We start from the raw sequence: 25,809 nt of genomic DNA, 5'->3' as shown, positions 1-25,809 counted from the left end.
TCATCTACATCTACGAGATTACTCTGCTATTCACAATAAAGTGCCTGGAAGAGGGTTCAATGAATCACCTTCAAGCTGTCTACCATTCCACTCTCGAACAGCACATGGGAAAAATGCGCACTTAAAATTTTTCTGTGCGATCCCCGATTTCTGTTATTTTATCGTGATGATCATTTCTCCATATGTAGGTGAGTGCCAACAGAATGTTTTCACAATCGGAGGAGAAAACTGGTGATTGAAATTTCATGAGAAGATCCCGTCGCAACGAGAAATGCCTTTGTTTTAATGATTGCCACTCCAATTCATGTATCATGTCTGTGACACGATCTCCCCTATTTCGCGATAGTACAAAACGAGCTGCCCTTTTTTGTACTTTTTCAATGTCATCCGTCAGTCCCACCTGAAGTGGATCCCACACAGCAACACTCCAGAATAGGGCACACAAGTGTGGTGTAAGCAGTCTCTTTAGTAGACCTGTTGTACCTTCTTCGTGTTCTGCCAATGAATCATAGTCTTTGGTTTGCTCTACCCACAATATTATCTAGGTGATCGTTCCAATTAAGGTTATTTGTAATTGTAATCCCTAACTATATAATTGAATTTACAGCGTTCAGATTTGTTTGACTTATCATATAATCGAAATTTAGCTGATTTCTTTTAGTATTCATGTGAATAACTTCGTACTTTTCCTTATTCAGGGTCAATTGCCACTTTTCGCACCATACAGATATCTCATCTAAATTATTTTGCAAGTCGTTTTGATCATCTGATGACTTCACATGACGGTAAATGACACCATCATCCGCAAACAATCTAAGAAGACTACTCAGACTGTCTCCTGAGTTATTAATATACATCAGGAACAATAGAGGGCCTATAACATTTCCTTTGGGAGCGCCGGATATTACTTCTGTTTTACTTGATGACTTCCCGTCTATCACTAAGCACTGTGACCTTTCTGACAGGAAATCACTACTCCAGTCACACAACTCGGGGGATATTCCATAGGCACACAGTTTGGTTAGAAGATGCTTGTGAGGAACGGTGTCGAAAGCCTTCTGGAAATCTAAAAATATAGCATCAATTTGACATCCCCCGTCGATAAGACTCATTACTTCACGAGTGTAAAGAGCTAGTTGTGTTTCAGAAGAACAATTTCTGAAACCGTGCTGACTATGTGTCAATAACTCTTTTCCTTCGAGGGAATGTTCCAAAATCCTACTGCAAATCGACGTTAGTGATATAGGCCTGTGATTCAGCGTATTACTCCTACTTCCCTTTTTGGGTATTGGTGTTACTTGAGCAATTTTCCAGTCTTTAGCTACAGATCTTTCTGTGAGCGAGTGGTTGTATATAATTGCTAAATATGGAGCTATTTATCAGCCTACTCTGACAGGAACCTGACTGGTATACAATCTGGACCAGAGGCCTTGCCTTTATTAAGTGATTTAAGCTTCTTTGTTACTCCGAGGATATCTACTATGTTTCTCATCTTGGCAGTTGTTCTTGATTATTGGAATTCAGGAATATTTACTTCGTGTTCTTTGGTGAAAAAGTTTTGGAAAACCGTGTTTAATAAATCTGCTTTAGTGACAGTCATCAGTGACTTCACCGTTGTTATCGCACAGTGAAGGTATCGCGTCTTGCCACTGGTGTGCTTTATGTACGACCAGAATCTCTTTGGATTTTCTGCAAGAATTCGAGACAGAATTTAGTTGTGGAAATTATTAAAAGCATCTCGCATTGAAGTACGCGCCATATTTCGAACTTCTGGAAAACTTTACCAATCTTGAGGATTTTGTGTTCTTTTAAACTTGGCATGCTTTTTTCGTTGCTTCTGCAACAACGATACGACCTGTCTTGTGTACCACAGGGGATCAGTACCATCACTTATTAATTTATGTGGTATATATCTCTCAATTGCTGTCGATACTATCTCTTATAAAACATTCCACAACTTTTCTACACTTACATGTTCACATCAGAAGGAGTGAAGACTGTCTCTTAAAAAGGCGTTAAGAACATTTTTGTCAGCTTTGATATACTTTGCTTTTAGATATACTTTGTGTTTCTTTTTGATGGTTGCAGTGACGATGGAAGTGCACGTGTATTTTATCAACACACATACTACAGCCTGGACAATAACACTGCTGATGGTTTACACCACATTTGTTAAAAATTTTGGCATGATAGCTGTTACCTCAATTTCATTCCCTCCTTTGTTCTCTCGATTCTCAAACCAAAGAGCTGTCATTATGAGCCGGCCGTTGTGGCCGTGCGGTTCTGGCGCTTCAGTATGGAACCGCATGACCGCTACGGTCGCAGGTTCGAATCCTGCCTCAGGCATGGATGTGTGTGATGTCCTTAGGTTAGTTAGGTTTAAGTAGTTCTAAGTACTAGGGGACTGATGACCATAGATGTTAAGTTCCATAGTGCTCAGAGCCATTTCTTTTTGTCATTATGAACAAAAACAGCTTCTTACACTCGATCTCTCTACTTTGGTACCCCTCTACCCAACAACTAGTTGCGTCGAGGGATTAATGGGACTTTGCAAACTTTAATCGGTCTTTTGGCTGAGGCTGGTTGCGAAGTGTCATTACGTATACAGGCTAGTATTACGATGATGTCGCAACTCCCAAAGACTACCCCCCCCGGGACATAATTAGTGTACCCCAACTGTCTGCATCCAGTGTAATCCATGGGAAAGTGCGAATGTCTGCGACCTGTGTAACTGAGGCGGAACGTGGGGACCAGCCTGGTATTCACCTAGCAGGATGTAGAAAACCATCGAAAAACCACATCCAGTCTGGCCGGCACATTGGCCCTTCGTCGATAATCCGCCAGGCGGATTCGATCCGGGGTCAGCACGCCTACACTAATCCAGGAAGCAGTGCATTAGTGCTCTCGGCTACCCTGGTGCATCGTTTCTTACATTACCGTGAAAATACTACATCTGGTTCCACCTACTAAGGAAACATTGTCAGTGCACTTGATGCTAGGGTTGGAGACTGTTGTGAATACAAGCAAGCCTATTAAAGCTTTTATCTCAGAAATATCAATATCAAGCAAAGAAGGTATGTTCTTTTGAACATTTTTATATTATCCAGATTTTGTTTCATCACTGTTGAATCTCATCTAAAATACGTTGAGGGAAAAGTACACCTGATTTCTTGTTCTATGTCTGCATTTCTACCCAACGCATTACCACTAAATCACAGGGCAGGAATCTCACAGCAATGTTACATTGTCTAGCACAAACATTGCTTGGGTTGTGCATTTCTCCATTTCAGTTTCCCCTACCATAAAAGCAGGAATCATGGTGATATGACTATGTCCTCTGTTATCATTATCATTTCCACCAGCATCACCCAGACCCTCTTCTGAATTTGTATCACCAATTTCAATCATGTAATCTTGATGAATATTACTGTCATCCAGAACTTCATATATCATTTATCCAAATATACGTTCAAGTACAGTTCTTTTACTCTCAGAACTCATGTATGATGATGATGATGATGATGATGATTGGTTTGTGGGGCGCTCAACTGCACTGCCATCATTCCAATTTTTACAGTCTTTTTTTACACAGTTCAATGTAGCTACTGTCAAGAATGATGATGATGATGACAGTGCAAACATCCAGTCATTGGGCAGAGAAAACTCCCAACCCAGCCAGGAATCGAACCCAGGATCCCATGATCCAGAAGCAGCAATGCCAGGTACTAGACCACGAGCTGCAGACAAAACTCATGGAGAATAATAAGTCTGTTCAGGCTGGTTTGAATGGTTAGACACAAATGGCACACACTGCATATTGTAAAAGACACTGACAGAAGTCACCACAGTTATTACACACTAATCACAACAATAAACACAAGCTGTTGATAAAAACCCCTGCTGAGTATCAATCATAGAGTGAGTGTGCTACCTCTGCAAGACGTCATAGGAACTTTATTATGAATTTACTGAGGGTAAAATTGTCTGAACAACGCCCTGTTATCATTATAAGAAGTCGATCCAAAGCGTTTTAAGTGATTAAAATTAAACTGACAGTGTTCTGGGTGCTGCAGTATGCGCTCTGTACATTGCACGATGCTGTGACATTGCAGGATGCATATTAACTGGTGTCCTCACCAAGCACACTGAAATATAATTTTTCATTTTCCGCCACCAGGTGAAAATATAGCGCTATAAGCAGTGAGAATGAGATTTCAGGGCAGGAAAATAGGAGAACGATCAGACCAATGATAATGGTGGTTCCGGTAACTTTGTTAGGATATGATCAGAAGTTACATGTTCAAAATGGTCTACTGACTCTGCAACATGTTGTGTCCATGACATGGTATGACATAGTTAATAGTTGCCTACATCATATCCAGTGTTATCAGATTAACTGTCATCATATGATATCTTTCTGATCTGGAGTATCTGGATACATCGCCAATAAATCTTTCACATACCCCAACATCCACGTCACATGAATTTACATCAGGGGATCTCGAAAGCCACATATCTTGAAACTGTGAAGATATAATGCAGGTGATATTGAAGTTTACATGAAACCAATGGTTCACCCAACAACTGACATATCATCAAAATAATGGTGCACGTGTGTTCCAGAAATGCTGGAATCACGTTACATAACAAGGTCCTCATGAAGTTCAGATGTGAATGTTCACCTAAGAGGTGCACGACGTGTCATTATCCCCAAGGAACACTGACTGAGAATGAAGGGGGCTTGTGAAATCACACCACAATATCACATAAGCTGGGTGCAAGGGATGGTCCTGCAAAAGATATGGGAGGAAAACCCCCATCTGTGACAGTTCTGTGCATTCACAGCCCCATGCAGAGTAAAATATGCCTTGTCCATCCAAAGAATATTCCCCAGCCAAAAGTCATCCATTTCCATGGATGCCAAAAATGAAGGCAAAAAGAAGGCGTTGTAGCCTATCTTGGGGGTTCTTTAGCAGCACACAGGGAGCCTTATAGAGATACTAGTGTAAAATATGCCATAAAATTTTCTGAACTGTTGACTGGGGGGAGGCACAGTCAGAGGCAGTGTGTGTGTGTGTGTGTAGGCAGGGGGAGAGAGAGGGGGGTAAGAGAGAGAGGGGGGTAAGAGAGAGAGGGGGGAAGAGAGAGAGGGGGGAAGAGAGAGAGAGGGGGGGGGAAGAGAGAGGGGGGGAAGAGAGAGGGGGGGAAGAGAGAGAGGGGGGGGAAGAGAGAGAGAGATGGGGGAAGAGAGAGAGAGAGAGAGAGGGGGGGGGGAAGAGAGAGAGAGGGGGGGAAGAGAGAGAGAGGGAGGGAGAGGGAGAGGGGGGAAGAGAGGGGGGGAGAGAGAGGGGGGAAGAGAGAGAGAGGGAGAGGGGGGAAGAGAGAGAGTGGGAAGGGAGAAGGGGGAGAGAGAGGGAGGGGGAGGGAGGGAGGGAGGGAGAGAAGGGGGAAGGGAGAGAGGGAGGGAGGGGAAGGGAGAGAGGGAGGGAGGGGAAGGGAGAGAGAGAGGGAGGGGAAGGGAGAGAAGGGGGAAGGGAGAGAGAGAGGGAGGGGAAGGGGGAGAGGGATACTGTGAGAACTCTAGCACTTACTGCAGAATCTGAGGCAGCTGCTGGATGATAAGCTGAAGCTGCTGCACTACTCAATTCACCTATTTCTTCAAATTCCTTGATTGTATTCTTCAACACATTTATTGACATGGGGCCTCTTCTCAACTATTTATTTCAATGATATTCCTGCAATGCAGTGTTGCTATTTTGATAAAACAACTGTATAACCTGTGCACGGCGGTTCTTCTCAATAGGCACTTCATTTCATATGGAAGACTTAAACCTTCTTAACTGGGTGTATATCAAGACAAGAAAAAATTCTCAGACTTCCCAGCTAGAAACGCGCTTTCTACAGTGAAAAATTTTTTACTGGGTGGCAATACATTTTTCCATGTTAAAAGATGATATCGTTTCCATAGGAGTTGTAAACCATATCAATCCCGTGAATAGTTATAGATTAATAAACCTGTATAGAAATTTGTCACTTTAAGAATCTCAACCTAGCAAAAATCAAAGCGTTTTTGAAAGATCTTTAATGCGTGGAAACATGTACACTACATACAGGGTGTTTCAAAAATGACCGGTATATTTGAAACGGCAATAAAAACTAAACGAGCAGCGATACACCGTTTGTTGCAATATGCTTGGGACAACAGTACATTTTCAGGCAGACAAACTTTCGAAATTACAGTAGTTACAATTTTCAACAACAGATGGCGCTGCGGTCTGGGAAACACTATAGTACGATATTTTCCACATATCCACCATGTGTAGCAATAATATGGCGTCGTCTCTGAATGAAATTACCCGAAACCTTTGACAACGTGTCTGGCAGAATGGCTTCACATGCAGATGACATGTACTGCTTCAGCTGTTCAATTGTTTCTGGATTCTGGCGGTACACCTGGTCTTTCAAGTGTCCCCACAGAAAGAAGTCACAGGGGTTCATGTCTGGCGAATAGGGAGGCCAATCCACGCCGCCTCCTGTATGTTTCAGATAGCCCAAAGCAATCACACGATCATCGAAATATTCATTCAGGAAATTAAAGACGTCAGCCGTGCGATGTGGCCGGGCACCATCTTGCATAAACCACGAGGTGTTCGCAGTGTCGTCTAAGGCAGTTTGTACCGCCACAAATTCACGAAGAATGTCCAGATAGCGTGATGCAGTAATCGTTTCGGATCTGAAAAATGGGCCAATGATTCCTTTGGAAGACATGGCGGCCCAGACCAGTACTTTTTGAGGATGCAGGGACGATGGGACTGCAACATGGGGCTTTTCGGTTCCCCATATGCGCCAGTTCTGTTTATTGACGAAGCCGTCCAGGTAAAAATAAGCTTCGTCAGTAAACCAAATGCTGCCCACATGCATATCGCTGTCATCAATCCTGTGCACTATATCGTTAGCGAATGTCTCTCGTGCAGCAATGGTAGCGGCGCTGAGGGGTTGCCGCGTTTGAATTTTGTATGGATAGAGGTGTAAACTCTGGCGCATGAGACGATACGTGGACGTTGGCGTCATTTGGACCGCAGCTGCAACACGGCGAACGGAAACCCGAGGCCGCTGTTGGATCACCTGCTGCACTAGCTGCGCGTTGCCCTCTGTGGTTGCCGTACGCGGTCGCCCTACCTTTCCAGCACGTTCATCCGTCACGTTCCCAGTCCGTTGAAATTTTTCAAACAGATCCTTTATTGTATCGCTTTTCGGTCCTTTGGTTACATTAAACCTCCGTTGAAAACGTCGTCTTGTTGCAACAACACTGTGTTCTAGGCGGTGGAATTCCAACACCAGAAAAATCCTCTGTTCTAAGGAATAAACCATGTTGTCTACAGCACACGTGCACGTTGTGAACAGCACACGCTTACAGCAGAAAGACGACGTACAGAATGGCGCACCCACAGACTGCGTTGTCTTCTATATCTTTCACATCACTTGCAGCGCCATCTGTTGTTGAAAATTGTAACTACTGTAATTTCGAAAGTTTGTCCGCCTGAAAATGTACTGTTGTCCCAAGCATATTGCAACAAACGGTGTATTCCTATCGCTGCTCGTTTAGTTTTTATTGCCGTTTCAAATATACCGGTCATTTTTGAAACACCCTGTATTTTCGTATCACGAAAGTATGAACACGAACTCCAATTACATCACAGTAGCTTCCAAAGCACTGAAATGAAGATTGTGACGTCCTTTTGTAGGCCACGTATAGCTGTGTCACGTGATCTCGCCAGCCAACGAAAGCAGAGATTTAGAGTACAGGAGACGTGGTGTCAGCCAATAACTACATGAATGTTGAGCCGTGCAAACACTCAGATGGAAGAAGTTAATGGTATAAATTAATATACATGAGTAAAACTACAAGAAAAGGTAAGTTTTCTTATATAAAAAATGTTTTTACCGTGGGTATGGTTAAGCAGGACCCTAAGAGCACCAGCTTCAATTTTAGCAGCTTTATATTTCTGACAAGCATGGTCTGTGGGTTACATGGCTGAATACATGTTGCGTAACACACTGACTTTTTGCATAGTAAAGCCAGTTACATGTGAAATTGGTCAAGTACTTACTTCGCTCGTTTTTGAAAGGCAACTATACTTTTTGCCAGCATTATTGTATGATCTGTAATCAATGAAAGAACTATATTTATGAAAGACTAAACTCGAAATTTGGTCATCTTTTGTATGTATTACCTTTCCATGATATATGAAATGCATGTGCCACGAAAATTTAAAATTTTGGTATAAATGGGTCGTCTTTAATATATATTAACAAAAATATGGGGGAACAAAACTGAAGACCATTCTTGATACATCCCCCAATAGAGGACTGCTGACTTTGCACACTATCTGTACTGTTAATTTGCACCCTTCTGCATTCTTCCACTTACATATGAATTAAACCGTTTGTGCATCTCCTACTCACAGCAGGCTTTTAGTACTCTGTTGGAAGTAGCCATCAATTCCATGAGAGCTTTTACTTTGTGTGAATTTATCGTTTTCCTAATTCCAGTTCGAGAGGTGGGTTGAATTTCAGTTTTATCAAATTGCATAGGTATTTCTTCTTCCATGTACAACCTTGTATTTCCTAATGAACAGCTGAATCCTAGTGTCCCTACAATATTAAAAAAATGATTATTAACATTACTTCTTACTTCTGATTTTTATTAAACTTTTCATCAAGTTTGATAGGAATACAATCTTTCTGTGATTTCAACTGTCCTGTCTCCTTTCTAGCAATATCCCAAATTGTTTTAATTTTTATTATCAGAGGTGCTAATCAGAGACATAATGCACACACTTCTTGACTTTTTAATAATTTTTCTTAATACAGTGCAACAGTTTTTCTAATGTTTGGCTTTTTCTGGATAATCACTCCTTGTGGCTGTAAGATAAACTTCGGTTTTCTATATACATCATATTTTCATCTCTTTAATAAGTCACAGCTTTTTAGATTGTTTCTTACAATAACTTTTTGTTGTTTCCTTAAGGAAATTATTTTCACATTAAATCTGAAATTAGCATCAGGTTCCCTGTAGATCTCATCCCATTCTGTTGCTAGCTTTGCAATTGTTAAATTGAATGCACTATTTTGGAGGACTTTTGTATTACTTGCATGGAACTACATCATATAACTAACTGTGCATCACAATCATAAGGACCATTCTCAAAAGAAAAGTATTTATTTGATCAAATTTCAATTCGGTCTACAAAACATCTGTGTGCTGCTTTCCTATACTACCTTTGCAGCAAAATCAATAACTCATATGACGTTGAAAGAACCAAGTCATACTTCAAGGTGTGTTACACAACAATTATGTCTTCCGAATATGTGTTGGTTATTTGTCCATAAATGATGTCTTCAAGGTAATTCATAATGTTCAAACAGATTATATTTTCCAAAATCCTACTGCAAAGCGACGTTGGTGGTATGGGTGTGCATTTCATTGGACTACTCCCAATTCTTTTCTTGGGTTCTGGTGTAATTTCTGAAATTTTCCTGTCTTCGGGTACAGATCTTTCTGCAGTTTATTTATTTATTGTATTTTTTTGCATGGAGACACCAACTGGTGTCTTTTGCAAACGTCATAGCATTTTTTTTACAAGTTTAGTACAGTCATATATACATATGTGATTACATATACATGATACAAATGTACCATTCTACCTAATAAGGTACAATATTGGGTGTTACATTGCACCTATTACAAATATTCAGATTTTACAATATATATATATATATATATATATATATATATATATATATATATATATATATGTGTGTGTGTGTGTAAAATCTGAATATTTGTAATAGGTGCAATGTAACACCCAATATTGTACCTTATTAGGTAGAATGGTACATTTGTATCATGTATATGTAATCATACACACACACACACACACACACACACATATATATATATATATATATATATATATATATATATATATATATATATATATATATATATATATATATATATATGAATGTACTAAACTTGTAAAAAAAAATTCTATGACGTTTGCAAAAAACACCAGTTGGTGTCTCCATGCAAAATAATTTATTTAAGTTTAATATTAATATTCACTTAAAGAATATAAACACTTGTCAATCAAGAAATATTTCAGTTTCACTTTGAATAAGTTCCCTTTTTGGTACCTTATAGAGCTCAGTAATCTGTTGGACCATATTTGACCACTAATGCATGGACTACGGTCTATTTTAAATTTTGTTCTTTGTCTGTAGTAGCAGTCTTTATTTCTTGTATTATAGGCATGCATATCAAAGCACTTTGTTGCTTTGTTTTGATGTGTAACAAAAAATATAATTAATTTGTGAAGATACAGTGTGTAGACTGTGAGGTATTTATGATGAACAAAGATTTCCCTGCATGAATCTCTGTACCCTAATCCATGGATAATTCTGATTGCTCTTTTCTATAGGGTTAATATTCTGTTCATATGTATGTCGGCAGCACAACCCCATATCTCTATACCGTAATTAATCAGTGCAAAAATGGTTCCATAATAAATTGTTTTTAACATCTAATGTGGGACTACTTTTGATAAGGGGCTGATTAGATGTAATGAACTGCTGATTTTATCGCATAAAAATTTGATATGGTTTACCCATCTTAGATTTTCATCTAGGTGAATACCTAGAAATCGCCAGCCTTCTGTGTCCACTACTTCAATTCCACCTATGTTACTGACAGAGGTTTGGTGTGAGTTTGTAAGTTTAAACGGCAATAACTGAGATTTACTGATATTAACTTTCAAACCTTGATCTTGGATATAAGCAGTTATTTGATGTAGTCCCTCAGTTGCTACCAACGTTAACTCGTTATTTTGTTTACCAAGAAATAACTGAGGTATTGTCTGCATAAGTTACCAATTGGGAGTTGAAAGGTTGCTCTATATCATTTATGTACACTAGGAAAAAGAAAGGGCCCAAAATTGAACCCTGGGGTACACCTTGTGTGACTGTCTCATATTTGGACTGGAAATTAATGATCTGATTATTGATTTTGTAAGTCAGCTTTGTACACTGCTTGCGGTTAAATAAATATGTAGCCAGCAATTGCATGGATGCAGCATTTACATTGTATGACTCAAGTTTACTGAAAAGTAACTCATGGTTTACCGAGTCAAAGGCTTTAGTAAGGTCTAGAAATATGCCAGTTGCTTGCATTCCTTCCTCAAGGGTATCATACGTTTTGTGAAGAAATTCCGTAATTGCTGTGATAGTAATATGATCTTTTCAGAATCCATGTTGTGTCTCTGTTAGGAACTAATTTTTCAAGAAATAGTCACTAAGTTGTGTCAGCAGCACAAAATCAAATACTTTGCTGAAGACAGGTATTAATGATATGGGCCTGAAATTTGAAACCTCTTCCTTGGATCCTTTTTTATGCACTGGTTTAACTGTGCTCCATTTCAATACATTTGGAAATGTATGTTCTCTGATACTGCAGTTTACCAGGTGGGTAATTATTTTAACTAATTCCTTATTACATTTTTTAATCACGATACTACTCAAACCATCCCATCCAGATGAGAACTTATTCTTTAGGTTATTTATTATCTTGCCTATTTCTTTTTCACTTGTTTGAATTCAAAGGGTGGCTCTTCAAAGGGGCAGAGCTTTACCTCACTACTCACAATTGTGTTATTAACTGGACTAACAGCTGCAGATATAAAGTATTTATTGAAAACACTGCAGACTTTATTAGGATATTTAACTGTGTTTCCTTCATGTCTTATATTTACAATTTCAGTTTCTGGCTTCAGTGTGGCTTTGCGAAACTGATTTACAATTCTCCACGAGGTCTTGGCTATATTGTCTGATTGAGCTATTTCACTGCTGTATATCTGTTTTCTTAGATCTGAAAGCTCTTTCTAAAAGATTTTCTTGGCTTCGTTGTACTTGGCCTTAAAAACCTGCAGGTTTGTTGAGTTGTGTAACACATCCAGGTCCTGGATGTTTTGACTGAGTTTTATCATATTTGCTGGAAGTATCAGTCTGTTGGTTTTTGCACTTTGGTTATGGGTGAACACACTTTGTATTTTCTTAACAGGGCAGCATCTGTCAAAGTGTCTTAGCATAGTATCATAGAATTTGGCCAATCTGTTTTCAGATCCTTCAGTCTGGTAAACCAGATGCCAGTCCTCTATAGCTAATTTATTTCTTAGGGCAAGGATGTTACCCTCTTTTAGGATTCTTTTATTTTCGATAACTTTTGTCATTTTTGGGATGCTTGTGTTTACATACTCTACAAGCTGGCATTTGTGGTCAGAGTAGTGAAGATCCATATTCCAGCACCTAAGACTGTCTTTAATATGTTTACATAGTATAACGTAATCAATTCTGCTAAATGTGGACTTTGTTACCCTGGTATCACTATTTACTACATTTATGAGATTATATGGGTTAAGAGTATCTATTAACCTCATATTAAACAAACTGGAAGATTTTGCCTCAATATTCAGATCACCAAGTATAGTTAGATCACTGGGACCACAACATCCCACTACTCTACTAAATGTCTATGAAGCTAACTACATCAGCCTTTGGTGGATGATAAATCCCAATAACTTCATGTTTTCTCATAATCTCTCTACACTCTTTAGTGTGGACTTCAATGCCTGTCACTTCAATCAAGCCTTCTTTGTTGTACTGGTCTAGATAGTTTATTTTCTTGTACTCGAGATTCTCACTTAATGTAAACTGCCACGCCACCACCCTTATGTTGCTGTCTATAATAACTATTTGCTAAGGAGTAGCCCTCTAGTTTACAGTAAATAATTTCATCATATTTTAATCCATGCTCAGTTAACACTACTATATGAGGTGACTGTTCATTTACAAAAACCTGTAAAATATTAAGCTTATTTCTAAGGTACTGTATGTTTAGCTGTATGAGCCTTAGTGGTGTTTTTAACTGGTCACTCTGATTATCCTCCTTTAAAATGCACTGAGTTGGTTCACTTACATAAGTTCTGGATCCAGGCATTAAAAGTGTTCCTGTTCCTTGGCGATCTTGCATTTCTCGATCTACTACCCAACCTGGCTTCTGTCTGTCTAGTTGTCAAGGTAGCTGTTGAGGTGCCTTCTTGCTCCGTACAGTCCGAGGAGTTGCCAAACTGCCTGGTGTTGCAGTAACTGGAGTTGTATACTCTACCACATTTGATTGAGTAAGTGATGCTGAAGAGTCTGCAGTTGAAGAGTTGTATATGACTGCTAAATATGGAGCTACTGTATCAGCATATTCTGAAAGGAACCTGAATGGTGTACAGTCTGGACTAGAGGCATTGCCTTTCTTAAGTGATAAGCTACTCCACCACATTTAGGATACCTACTTCTAAGTTACTCATGTAGGCAGTTATTCTTGATTACAATTCAGGAATACCTTGCTTTTCCTGTGAATGAATTTATGAAAACCGTCTTCAGTGACTCGCTTTAGTAGCACTGTCGCCAATAATTTTACCATTGCTATCGCGCAGTGAAGGTATTAATGCACCTTGTCGATTGCATACTTTACATACAACCAGAATTTCTTTGGCTTTCTACCAGATTTCGAGACAGAATGTCGTTCTGGAAACTATTAAAAGCATCTATCATTGAAGTTTGCACTAAATTTCGAGCTTCTGTAAGACTTCGGCAATCTTATGCATTTTACGTTCTTTTAAATTTGACGTGTATTTCATTGCTTCTGCAACACTGGTCTGACCTGCTTTGTGTCAGTACCACTTATTATTTATTTGATATGTATCTCTCAATTATTACTTATTTTACTTTAAACCGCATCTGGATTATGTTTAGAAAGACTTATCTGAAGGAGCGGAGACTGTCTCTTTGGGATGTGTCAAATGAATTTTTATCTGCTTTCTCAAGGGCATATATTATGCGTTTATTTTGGTGAGTTTTGATGTTACAGTATTCACTCTTGTGAACTCCTAATGGCTCAACAACATTGTGGTCACTAATCCCTGTACCTGTTATACTCCCTGTTTGGCCATGGTTATTAAGATGTCAACGATGTTTTCGCAACCATTTACACTTTCAGTGTGCTTCTGAAACCAATGTTCAAAATAATTTTCACACACACCATTCAGCACGGTTTCAACGACGCTTTATGTCTACCACTGACATTAAACTTTTATTTTCGCCAATATATGAGTGGCATACCTATTTCAAATTACAAGTTTTCTTTGAGCTGTTCAGCATCTGTTTCATCCAAGTCAGAGCATCCGTGAAGGGAACTTATTTTTTTCCAGTTGGTAGGTATAAACTCCACCTGTACTAATCATAGCCGGCCAGAGTGGCTGAGTGGTTCTAGGCACTACAGTCTGGAACCGCGCGACCGCTACGGTGGCAGGTTCGAATCCTGCCTTGGCCATGGATGTGTGTGATGTCCTTAGATTAGTTAGGTTTAAGTAGTTCTAAGTTCAAGGGGACTGATGACCTCAGAAGTTGAGTCCCATAGTGCTCAGAGCCATTTGAACCATTTTTAGCCAGAACATCGATTATTATTCACGTATGTACAGGAAAGCTATAGAAATTCAGGAACACCACAATGATTTCAACAGAAAAAAGGAAGGCTTAAAGTTAGTCAGGATATGGCGGTCGACTTTGTTCCAACGATGTGACACATATGTTGGTGCCCTCTATGCATGCTATATAAACGGGAAATCCATGGCTTGGCACCCATCACTGACTCACCTCCGAAGATGTTGCCTGCAGTTGGCAACAAAACGTCAGGAAGTAGTTTTACAGATAGACCATGGCATCTGAACCCAGAACTTTTAATTGATCGCTATCTGTACTACCTCAAAGGAACTATCTACTTAAATTTCACTACAAGGTAAACTACTTCGAACAGCAATGAACACTACACCACCAACTGAATTTCATCTATTCTTTGAAACATGGTTAGGTGTCTTGAAAAATTTCAGCTGAACTTATTTCCATGTCTTTATTGTGGTGTATCTACCCTCTTTCAGTGTTCTAATTGCAGCCTTTTAAACTGAAGCCCTTTCTGCACTTACCTGAGACCCTCTAACCTAAAAAAGCCCAGTCTCCTCTGCACATCCCCACACTCGTGGAATTGCTTCCTTTGTGTAGTTGACTCCTGACCCGCTTAGCAGAACCCGTAAATCCACCACCTTTTGGCGCTAGTCGAGGAATCTGCAACCTACACAGTTGCAGAACTGTCTGATTCAGACCTTCACTACACTCTGTACAGAAGAACCACTTTCAGTTCTGCCCATGATGCTTCAGATGGTGCACTCCGCCTTCATCTCACAAGCAAGACTGGCAGTCTTCACTAGCTAGTCGCCTGAAACCAGAGAGAACCTCTTCCAATCCAATGTGGCACATATTGTCAGCACCAATGTGAGCCACCACCTACTGCTGGCTATTCCATGCTTTTCATGGCATCTGGGAGCACCCATTTCTCATCTGTAGAGACTACACACAGTATGCACTTTGGATTCCCCTTCCCCTCCTATGCAATCGTGTCTCTAAATGGTGCCATTACACACCTAACACCAGAGCTTCCAATCACCAGTAAGACTACCCTCAGTGAATGTCCTGTATTGCACGCTGAGAGGCTTCCTCTGGAACATGGCAACCGACTTCACCTGGCTCATGGATTTCATCAGCCATAGACAGAAACCAAATTGTTCATCAGACGAACTGAGCCAGCTATCCGATTGGCAACATGGAAATTCTTTCACTGCCACCCACATGCTGGAATGATTCCCACTCAACCACAAGTGAGAGGTCAATCTCAGTGCGGGCAGTACCCAGGGTGACCACAGCAGTGGACCAATTGGTGGACAACACTGCCTGGAGCTGTGAGAGAAGAATCACCAACTTGATTCACATCTGAACACAGCAATTACTATATCCATCCATACCAGAGTTGGCGTGGTAAATACACAAACATATATGAAGTATACGAGTTGAAGGTAAGGAACACTGACAAAATTTAAAACAAGCCACTTCTTGTAAAAACATGTCAGCTCACAGTACTTTGATGTGCTACTGCTGCTACTATGAGAGCTACCATTGGATTGCGTGATCTAAGTGCTGCAAGTAACACAAAACAAATGAGTGATGCAATTCAGCCAGTGGGTCTATGGACTACACAGTTAATAAAGTGTATAAATGTTCTTGATAAACACACAAATGTGCACAAAATAACAATAATAAAATAATAATAGTACCATTACAACTATAATATTAGTAGATGTGGCGAAAATATACTTACAGCAACAGATAAATAATTCGCTCACTTGTGACAAATATTAAAGGATAAGAATGTCATGCAACAAAAATCCGTTGTGAGCCAATTTCAGTATTGATGCTGATGAACAGAGAAAATTAGCAAATAAGCTTCTCACTAACGCTATGTGCTTTCCTTGCACGAAAGGTGAAGTTGTTGCAGCAGCAGGCATCTGATGTCAACATAATGCGGTTCAATCAAACCTACTGTTTGAATACCAGTAGGTGTAAGCATGTTATTGTCAGTGTAATTTCGAATAGGGAGTTCTAATAAGTAGCATTTCTTGAGAACCATCAATTTAGTGATGACAAGGTAATATTCGCATTGGATGAATGACAGTGACCATGCAATGTGACAGATTTCAGCCTTGTTCCACAGAAAAGTTTGCTCTCCCCTAATGTTACCAGGTGATCTTACCATCTCTGTAGGGAATTCAGTTGGTACAGTTAAAATATTTAACAACAGATGGAGCACAGATCTACAGGAGCTGATTTTTAACATTGTAATAAAAAGCGGTACAGGATGAGCTACTGTGTTGGCAAAGATGGCAGTCACATATCCTCCAATTCTAAAGCACATTGTGCAGTAGTCTACTGTCGATAGCTTGCCAAAATTTCCACTGATTGGAAACTACCATAGCTCGACTCCATTATGCATTCTGTGCATTAATGGAAGTGGAAATATATGTTTCAACATTACCAGACATGGGCAATGAATTACGATCTCATTTAAGTTTGTTTATATACCCAGCTGTAAGTAACAGTTTATAAAATCCCTCCATTTCGATGTAAATAAACAGTTACCACAATAACCAAGTGGACGAAACAGTCTCACCACAAGGGTCTTTAAATGACTGATCCTGCAGTATGAAGGTAGAAACCAAAAGAACAAGATGATTAGATCATTACTTCCTGATATTAAAGGTGCTTTGGTTATTAGGGTTTCATGCTGCAGAAAATAATCTAGTTCTTACACTGTTGACATATCCTGTGGGAGTCCACTTACAGCATGTACATATTTTTCAAAATTCTGTTTCAGTCAAAATATCAGCTACTGCAGGAGATTTTGCATGGACTTAAGGCACTAACATACTAAACTGCCAGCAAAAGTAGTGATATTGCACCACCTGAAAACGTAAAACCAAACAGCACATTCATATTTGGCAACATCTCGGTGGAAATTCAGGATATCTGCTGACATTTCTGCTTTGCTCACCACATGAAAGACAATACATTTTATTTCAGTGAGACATACTTAAGCATACCAAAGCTGTTGGTCTGGGATACACCAACCTTACAACTTTCGAACAGGACAATCTGAATTTAAAGCATATTTTCCAAGTACAGGTAGGAACTGACATGTCACTCAATGAATTCGTTATGTATGTGGATTGCTGGAGTAACTCTCAGTATAGCTTGCTGGTTACAGATGAAACTAGTAAATTGAATGAGGGTCAATAGAAACAAAATTTCAAAATGATTCTTCAAAAAGGCAATGCACCTGTTACAGTATATTGTACACTATGTACAAATTTACACGTGTTGCACATTCATCCAGAGGATGCAAAGTACGTGCGTTTGACAAAAAAATGGAGGCAATCAACACTAAATTAATGGAACTGAATGTCTTGTCAAGGGAGATGCTATGAATGTTGAGGTGTTGAATGCTCGAATACAGGAAAGTGAACTGTGTGTCAACAAGAAATTAAAGAAGTCAATGCAAAACTAGCATATGTGTGGAACAAGAATGTGATAGCTAAGGCACTTCACATCCATTACCACCGACTGTCTCAAAGTACACATAAGTTGTAAACGGTCTCAAAAATGGCTTAGTATGCAGCAGCATGTTGTCAAAAAAGTGTAATGTTAAGAACTGAGGTACAGAAGGCAATCCGACAGAAGTTACTTTCATGAAAGTTAGGTCAACTGCAGTGAGACCAGGGTCTCCCAGTAACATTTAAGCCAGTAACTGACAGGCTGAAAGAGCTGTCATGGACTATGGATGAAACCAGAAACAGGAGGAGGAGGAGGAGGAGGAGGAGGAGGAGGAGGAGGATTTCTGAGTTAAGACAGAACATATAGGGTCATCAGGGCAAAACCATATTTGTTAGGTAAGCACTCAATATGTTTAACCAAGAAGGCGATAAGAATTGGGAACAAGGAATTTGAAAGATTGCCTACGCTGTTACAGTTAATAATTTTGAAAACGTCGAATGTTAAAATATACCCTGAAACTATAAAAAAACATGTGATCCAATATCACACATGACCAATGCATGTAAAACCCTGAAAGCGTGAATGGAAGCCTCATAGAGTGACAAATACAGGATTTTAACTGAACCAGCAGTAGCAGCTCCACATAGTTAATGATAAATTGCATCTAGGAAATGGGGAAGTTGTGTCAATACTTCCTGGCACTTGCAACATTGGCAATTCATATGTATACTTGAAACGTTTTGTTAAAAGATTTGAGATATGAGGTGCATGCAAACGTTAATATGTTTAAATCAGAGATAGAAACAAAACACATTGCGGACTTCAGTCACGAACATTTAATAGGATGGCTACTAGGTTTCTCAGAGGGACAAGTGATGGTGCACAATACTGTTAAATTTGAGTTATCAACTGGTGAACCAACTGCCAGTCAGTACAATTCGTGTAGAGTGTAATATTGCAACGAATTTTGTACCTTGACGGCAGATTAGTGCATACTATTCATGCGTTTTTTCCTACAGTGGGTCCTGTTCATAAAAGTGAAGAAAATGAAGTCCACAATGAACATGAGCTGCAACATGAAGGCAAGGTGGCGAAGGGTTGACAACCATCAGGAAACTGGCAGGCACCGTGAAATTAAGCTGCCAAAGCAGAAGCCAAAAGCGAACTCCAGGAGATAACTGAGAAGAATGGCATGCCCCGTACTAGCAGGCAAGGGAGTCATCAAATAAGAGGAAATAGGATAAGTGGTCAGGCGTGAAAGAGAAACGGCATGCCTATTCACTGAGGAGGTCATCATGCCAGTATGACTACTAGTTCAGCATCTTCTGCATAGACTCTCAACTGGGCTGGTGAAAAAGCTGCCAGTGGTGAAACATATTCCATGATGGTGGAGTGTGTTAAGACAGCAGCAAATGATGGAAAGAGGTGCAGAAGAATGAATTAAACATCCACAGTCTAGTTATGAATGGACATGGGATAAAAAAAAAATGGAGAAGGGTGGTCGATCCACTCCCCTGGAAGTACCACTTACGAGATGTAGGACACTGAGGAACTGGGTACTATGTATAGCCAGGTAAGAATATATGGGAGGACCAATGTAATTTCCTATCAGACATGAGCCCCAGGAATTTTCTAGTTTCAGTGAATGGAAGAACAAAAGTCCCAAGATGTAAAGAGGGTGTAAGAAACTCATTCCGCTGCCAAATATTCATACAAAAGGTTTTGGCAGTGGAAAAGTGAGCCACTGCCTATGCTTCATGAGGAAAGATGATAGGAACGATGCTGAAGACGCCCATGAGGAGACACGTTGGTGTGTAACTGTAACAGATTGTAAAATTCTTGACGAAAAGGAAGATGAGATGTCTGTTGGGAGATTCCATAATATGGTTAATGGGGATAGCAAAGACAATGATATGCAGGACGAGCATTCAGTCACCACATTTTTCTGGATAAATGTGTGTGACAAGTCAAACCATATAAACCTTCAGAAAACTGTCTTTCAAAACTTCCTCTAGTAAATGGGGCAGATGGCCTCCGAAGCCCCACATGTAAGGACTACAGAGGATACCAGCCCTCCAGCAGATGTATCAGGATGATGGTTCAAAATGTGGAGAGCACATCTCTGCACGTGAATCACATCGCTGCATGCCTCAGTCCACCAGGAACCTGGACCCACTACAATAAACTCGAAGTGCACAGTATGGAACATTCTTTGGCGGTACGGATAACGTTTGGAAGATACTTTACCTGGTCATCACGGCTGTGTAAAGGTCGTGATGGTGGGGTAAAGCCCCCAGTCAGCCTCAGAAAGCTGCCAATTGAATTTGCACTCAGGTAGGGTAGGAGTTGGCAAATTGATAGCACACAGGAAGTGATCACTTCAGTATGTGTCAGAGGGAACGGGCCATTCAAGATGGCAGGCGAACTGGACAGTGAAGAACATCAGGTCCAACTGGTAATAAATGTGCATCGAATCTGAAAGAAACGTGGTGCTCCAGTGGTAAGAGGTGATTCAGAAGGTCAGCTAAGAGGGAACCTCTTGGACAGGTTCTCTAAGAGCCCCAAGGCAGATGGTGGGCATTAAAGTCGCCAAGCAGCAAAAAGGAGTGAGAGAGCTGACCAATGAGCTAGAGTAAGTCTGACTTGGTAACAGCAAATGATGGAGGGGTGTAGATGTTACAAAGAGAAAAGGTGAAATGAGGAAGGAAAATTATGATTGCAACAGCTAGCAGTCACATGTTAGATGGATGGCCAGTGTGACTCCCCCATGAGGTGGGAATTCTGCCCTGGAGGGGGAGGGGGGGGGGGAGGCCACAGAGGACCAGAAGGAAACATGAGAGATCAAACGGGTTATGAGGACAATTTTTTTCTTGGAAGCAAAAAACAAGTGGACACTGCAATTTCAAGAGCAGCTGTAATTCCTCATTGTTGGATTTAATGCCATGAATGTTCCATTGGAGAACAGTCATAATGGGGATTGGGGAGGAGGGAACAAATGAAGATTAGTCACCTTGGTGGCTGCTGAGAGCTCACCTTCAAAAATTCACTGCTACAGGGGGCAGAGGATGGAGAATCCTGTTCCACGAGATCTACAAACATATTGGCACTCTCCCTGCGTCAATCTGAATTCCATGGCAGAAAATCGGCACCAGCAAAATGGAGGTCATCCAGGTGAGGGTATATGTGCCAAAACCACTGTCGATGATCTCCAAGTCAGGGAAGGAGAAGACTGTTTGTTTTTGTTTGTGTTCTTAGAACTTTCTAGTTGAAAGATGAAGACTGTTTTTAGCTGTAGAAAGTCTTTGTAGGAGTATTGCTTTTGTCCTTTCAGATTGACAGTTGAGTGGCAAGTGATTTCGCCACCAGGGGCAAAGATATGATGGCTTGTTGCACAGCTGTAGTAGGAGACAGGGATGCTACTGTGACCAGGGTGATTTCACTACTGCAATACTGAACTTGAGGTTGCAAGTATGGATGGGCATATCCTCCGTTACGCACGGCATAGCAAAAATGGGTCTGTACATGCCAGATGCTAAAATGCACGGATTTTGACTAGCTAACAACTGCAAGTCACAGAGTGGGGTTTGATGCACTTCACTCAGATCTCCTGGATGGCTTGCTCATTGAGACACATGGGACATTCATGGGATTGCAATTGATACAGCAGAGAGGAGGCAAACAGCTGCCCTCATGAGCATCTCTGCCAAGAGTAACACATTTGGCCATGTTTTGACAGGATACGTGTTTTATTATAATGTTGAAACCTGTAGGGAATCATCTGGTTCAAAATGGTTCAAATGGCTCTGAGCACTATGGGACTTAACTGCTGTCATCAGTCCCATAGAACTTAGAACTACTTAAACCTAACTAACCTAAGGATATCACACACATCCATGCCGAAGGCAGGATTCAAACCTGCGACTGTAGCGGTCGCGTCGTTCCAGACTGTAGTGCCTAGAATCATCTGGTTTGGAATATATGGTTGGACTGTAATGACTTCATGTTGTTGTTGTTGTTGTTGTTGTTGTTATTGTGGTCTTCAGTCCTGAGACTGGTTTGATGCAGCTCTCCATGCTACTCTATCCTGTGCAAGCTTCTTCATCTACCAGTACCTACAGCAACCTACATCCTCCTGAATCTGCTTAGTGTATTCATCTCTTGGTCTCCCTCTACGATTTTTACCCTCCATGCTGCCCTCCAGTACTAAATTGGTGATCCCTTGATGCCTCAGAACATGTCCTACCAACCGATCCCCCCTTCTAGTGAAGTTGTGCCACAAACTCCTCCCCAATACTATGCAATACCTCCTCATTAGTTATGTGATCTACCCATCTAATCTTCAGCATTCTTCTGTAGCACATTTCGAAAGCTTCTATTCTCTTCTTGTCCAAACTATTTATCGTCCATGTTTCACTTCCATACATGGCTACACTCCATACAAATACTTTCAAACACGATTTCCTGACATTTAAATCTATACTCGATGTAAACAAATTTCCCTTCTTCAGAAACGCTTTCCTTGGCATTGCCAGTCTACATTTTATATTCTCTCTACTTCAACCATCATCAGTTATTTTGGTCCACAAATTGCAAAACTCCTTTACTACTTGAAGAGTCTCATTTCCTAATCTAATTCCCTCAGCATCACGCGACTTAATTAGACTACATTCCATTATCCTCGTTTTGCTTTTGTAGATGTTCATCTTATACCCTCCTTTCAAGACACTGTCCATTACGTTCAACTGCTCTTCCAAGTCCTTTGCTGTCTCTGACAGAATTACAATGTCATTGGCGAACCTCAAAGTTTTTATTTCTTCTCCATGGATTTTAATACCTACTCCGAACTTTTCTTTTGTTTCATTTACTCCTTGCTCAATATACAGATTGAATAACATCGGGAATATGCTACAACCCTGTCTTACTCCCTTCCCAACTACTGCTTCCCTTTCATGTCCCTCGACTCTTATAATTGCCATCTACTTTCTGTACAAATTGTAAATAGCCTTTTGCTCCCTGTATTTTACCCCTGCCACCTTTAGAATTTGAAAGAGAGTATTCCAGTCAACATTGTCAAAAGCTTTCACTAAGTCTACAAATGCTAGAAACGTAGGTTTGCCTTTCCTCAATCTTACTTCTAAGATAAGTCATAGGGTCAGTATTGCCTCACGTGTTCCAACATTTCTACGGAATCCAAACTGATCTTCCCCGAGGTCAGCTTCTACCAGTTTTTCCATTCGTCTGTAAAGAATTCGCATTAGTATTTTGCAGCTGTGACTTATTAAACTGATAGTTCAGTAATTTTCACATCTGTCAACACCTGCTTTCTTTGGGATTGGAATTATTATATTCTTCTTAAAGTGTGAGGGAATTTCGCCTGTCTCATACATCTTGCTCACCAGATGGTAGAGTTTTGTCAGGACTGGCTCTCCCAAGGCCGTCAGTAGTTCTAATGGAATGTTGTCTACTCCCGGAGCCTTGTTTCGACTCAGGTCTTTCAGTTCTCTGTCAAACTCTTCACGCAGTATCATATCTCCGATTTCATCTACATCTATCTCCTCTTCCATTTCCATAATATTGTCCTCAAGAACATCATCCCTGTATAGACCCTCTATATACTCCTTCCACCTTTCTGCTTTCCCTTCTTTGCTTAGAACTGGGTTTCCATCTGATCTCTTGATATTAATCCAAGTGGTTCTCTTTTCTCCAAAGGTCTCTCTAATTTTCTTGTAGGCAGTATCTATCTTACCCCTCATGAGATAAGCCTCTACATCCTTACATTTGTCTTCTAGCAATCCCTGCTTAGCCATTCTGCACTTCGTGTCGATCTCATTTTTGAGACATTTGTATTCCTTTTTGCCTGCTTCACTTGCTGCATTTTTGTATTTTCTCCTTTCATCAATTAAATTCAGTATCTCTTCTGTTACCCATGTATTTCTAATAGCTCTCGTCTTTTTACCTACTTGATCCTCTGCTGCCTTCACTATTTCATTCCTCAAAGCTACCCATTCTTCTTCTACTGTATTTCTTTCCCACATTCCTGTCAATTGTTCCTTTATGCTCTCCCTGAAACTCTGTACAACCTCTGATTCTTTCAGTTTATCCAGGTCCCATCTCCTTAAATTCCCACCTTTTTGCAGTTTCTTTCAGTTTTAATCTACAGTTCATAACCAATAGATTGTGGCCCGAGTGCACATCTGCCCCTGGAAATGTCTTACAATTTAAAATCTGGTTCCTAAATCTCTGTCTTACCATTATATAATCTATTTGAAACCTAGTACCTGCAGGGTTCTTCCATGTATACAACCTTCTTTCATGATTCTTGAACCAAGTGTCAGCTATGATTAAGTTATGCAAAATTCTACCAGGCAGCTTCCTGTTTCATTTCGTAGCCCCAATCCATATTCACCTACTACGTTTCCTTCTCTTCCTTTTCCTACTGTCAAACTCCAGTCACCCATGACTATTAAATTTTCATCTCCCTTCACTACCTGAATAATTTCTTGTATCTCATCATACATTTCATCAATTTTTTCATCATCTGCAGAGCTAGTTGGCATATAAAGATGTACTACTGTAGTAGGTGTGGGCTTCGTGTCTATCTTTGCCACAATTTGGCATTCACTATGCTGTTTGTAGTAGCTTACCCGCACTCCTATTTTTTATTCATTATTAAACCTACTCCTGCCTTACCCCTATTTGATTTTGTATTTATAACCCTGTATTAACGTGACCAAAAGTCTTGTTCTTCCTGCCACCGAACTTCACTAATTCCCACTATATCTAACTTTAACCTATCCATTTCCCTTTTTAAATTTTCTAACCTACCTGCCAGATTAAGGGATCTGACATTCCATGCTCCGATCTGTGGAACGTGTTTTCTTTCTCCTGATAACGATGTCCTATTGAGTAGTCCCTGCCCGGAGATCCGAATGGGGGACTATTTTACCTCCAGAATATTTTACCCAAGAGGACGCCATGATCATTTAATCTACAGTAAAGCTGCATGCCCTCGGGAAAAATTATGGCTGTAGTTTCCGCTTGCTTCCTGCCGTTCGCAGTACCAAAACAGCGAGGCTGTTTTGGTAAGTGTTACAGGGCCAGATCAGTCTTTCATTCAGACTGTTGCCCCTGCAACTACTGAAAAGGCTGCTGCCTCTCTTCAGGAACCACACGTTTGTCCGGCCTCTCAACAGATACCCCTCCATTGTGGTTGCACCTACAGTACGGCTATCTGTATCGTTGAGGCACGCAAGCCTCCCCACCAACGGCAAGGTCCATGGTTCATGGGGGGAATGACTTCATAGCCTGCCTTAATCTTTGAGGCGAACACTACTCAAGAAAACGGTAGAAAAGGAGTGCATGTGGGCATTAAGTTTGCATCCATCTTTTTCATTACTCAACGGGGCTGCAGTGATGCCATGATTAGAGAGGTAAGTGTGGATTTCTCCCTCGGTGCGGCCATCTTAACATCAGAATGTAAAGAACACCATGTGAATAGTTCAGTGTACAATGGTCCTCAACACAAACTGGATAACTCTGGAGGAGTGATGCTGAAAGCAGCTGTTGGGCTTGAAAACCACAATACCTCTTCAGAAGTAAAGTTGCATTACATAAATGAGAACAGGATTTCACAGGGCATGCAACTGCAATAACACCTTTCGGAATAATGCACGCATTAACCATAGTGAAGGACCGACCACCTCTGGTACGTGATACCATGAGGAACTGACGTGCAGCTGGGAGGGCCTTCAAATCTTTACCCTC

The 25,809-nt window shown here is 40.5% G+C and overlaps 1 protein-coding gene across 6 annotated transcripts in view; it reads right to left on the bottom strand.

Annotated features, from left to right (window-relative positions):
• LOC126213319 (zinc finger protein 726-like) overlaps positions 1-25,809 on the bottom strand; it is a 113,402-nt gene that overhangs the window by 5,430 nt on the left and 82,163 nt on the right. The gene's annotated exons all lie outside the window — the stretch shown is intronic.

Source organism: Schistocerca nitens, chromosome 11 (assembly GCF_023898315.1).
Source record: "Schistocerca nitens isolate TAMUIC-IGC-003100 chromosome 11, iqSchNite1.1, whole genome shotgun sequence".
In the NCBI taxonomy this organism is placed as follows: domain Eukaryota; kingdom Metazoa; phylum Arthropoda; class Insecta; order Orthoptera; family Acrididae; genus Schistocerca; species Schistocerca nitens.
Note: the sequence above shows the minus strand (reverse complement) of the source record. Positions and strands in the feature narration are given on the sequence as shown.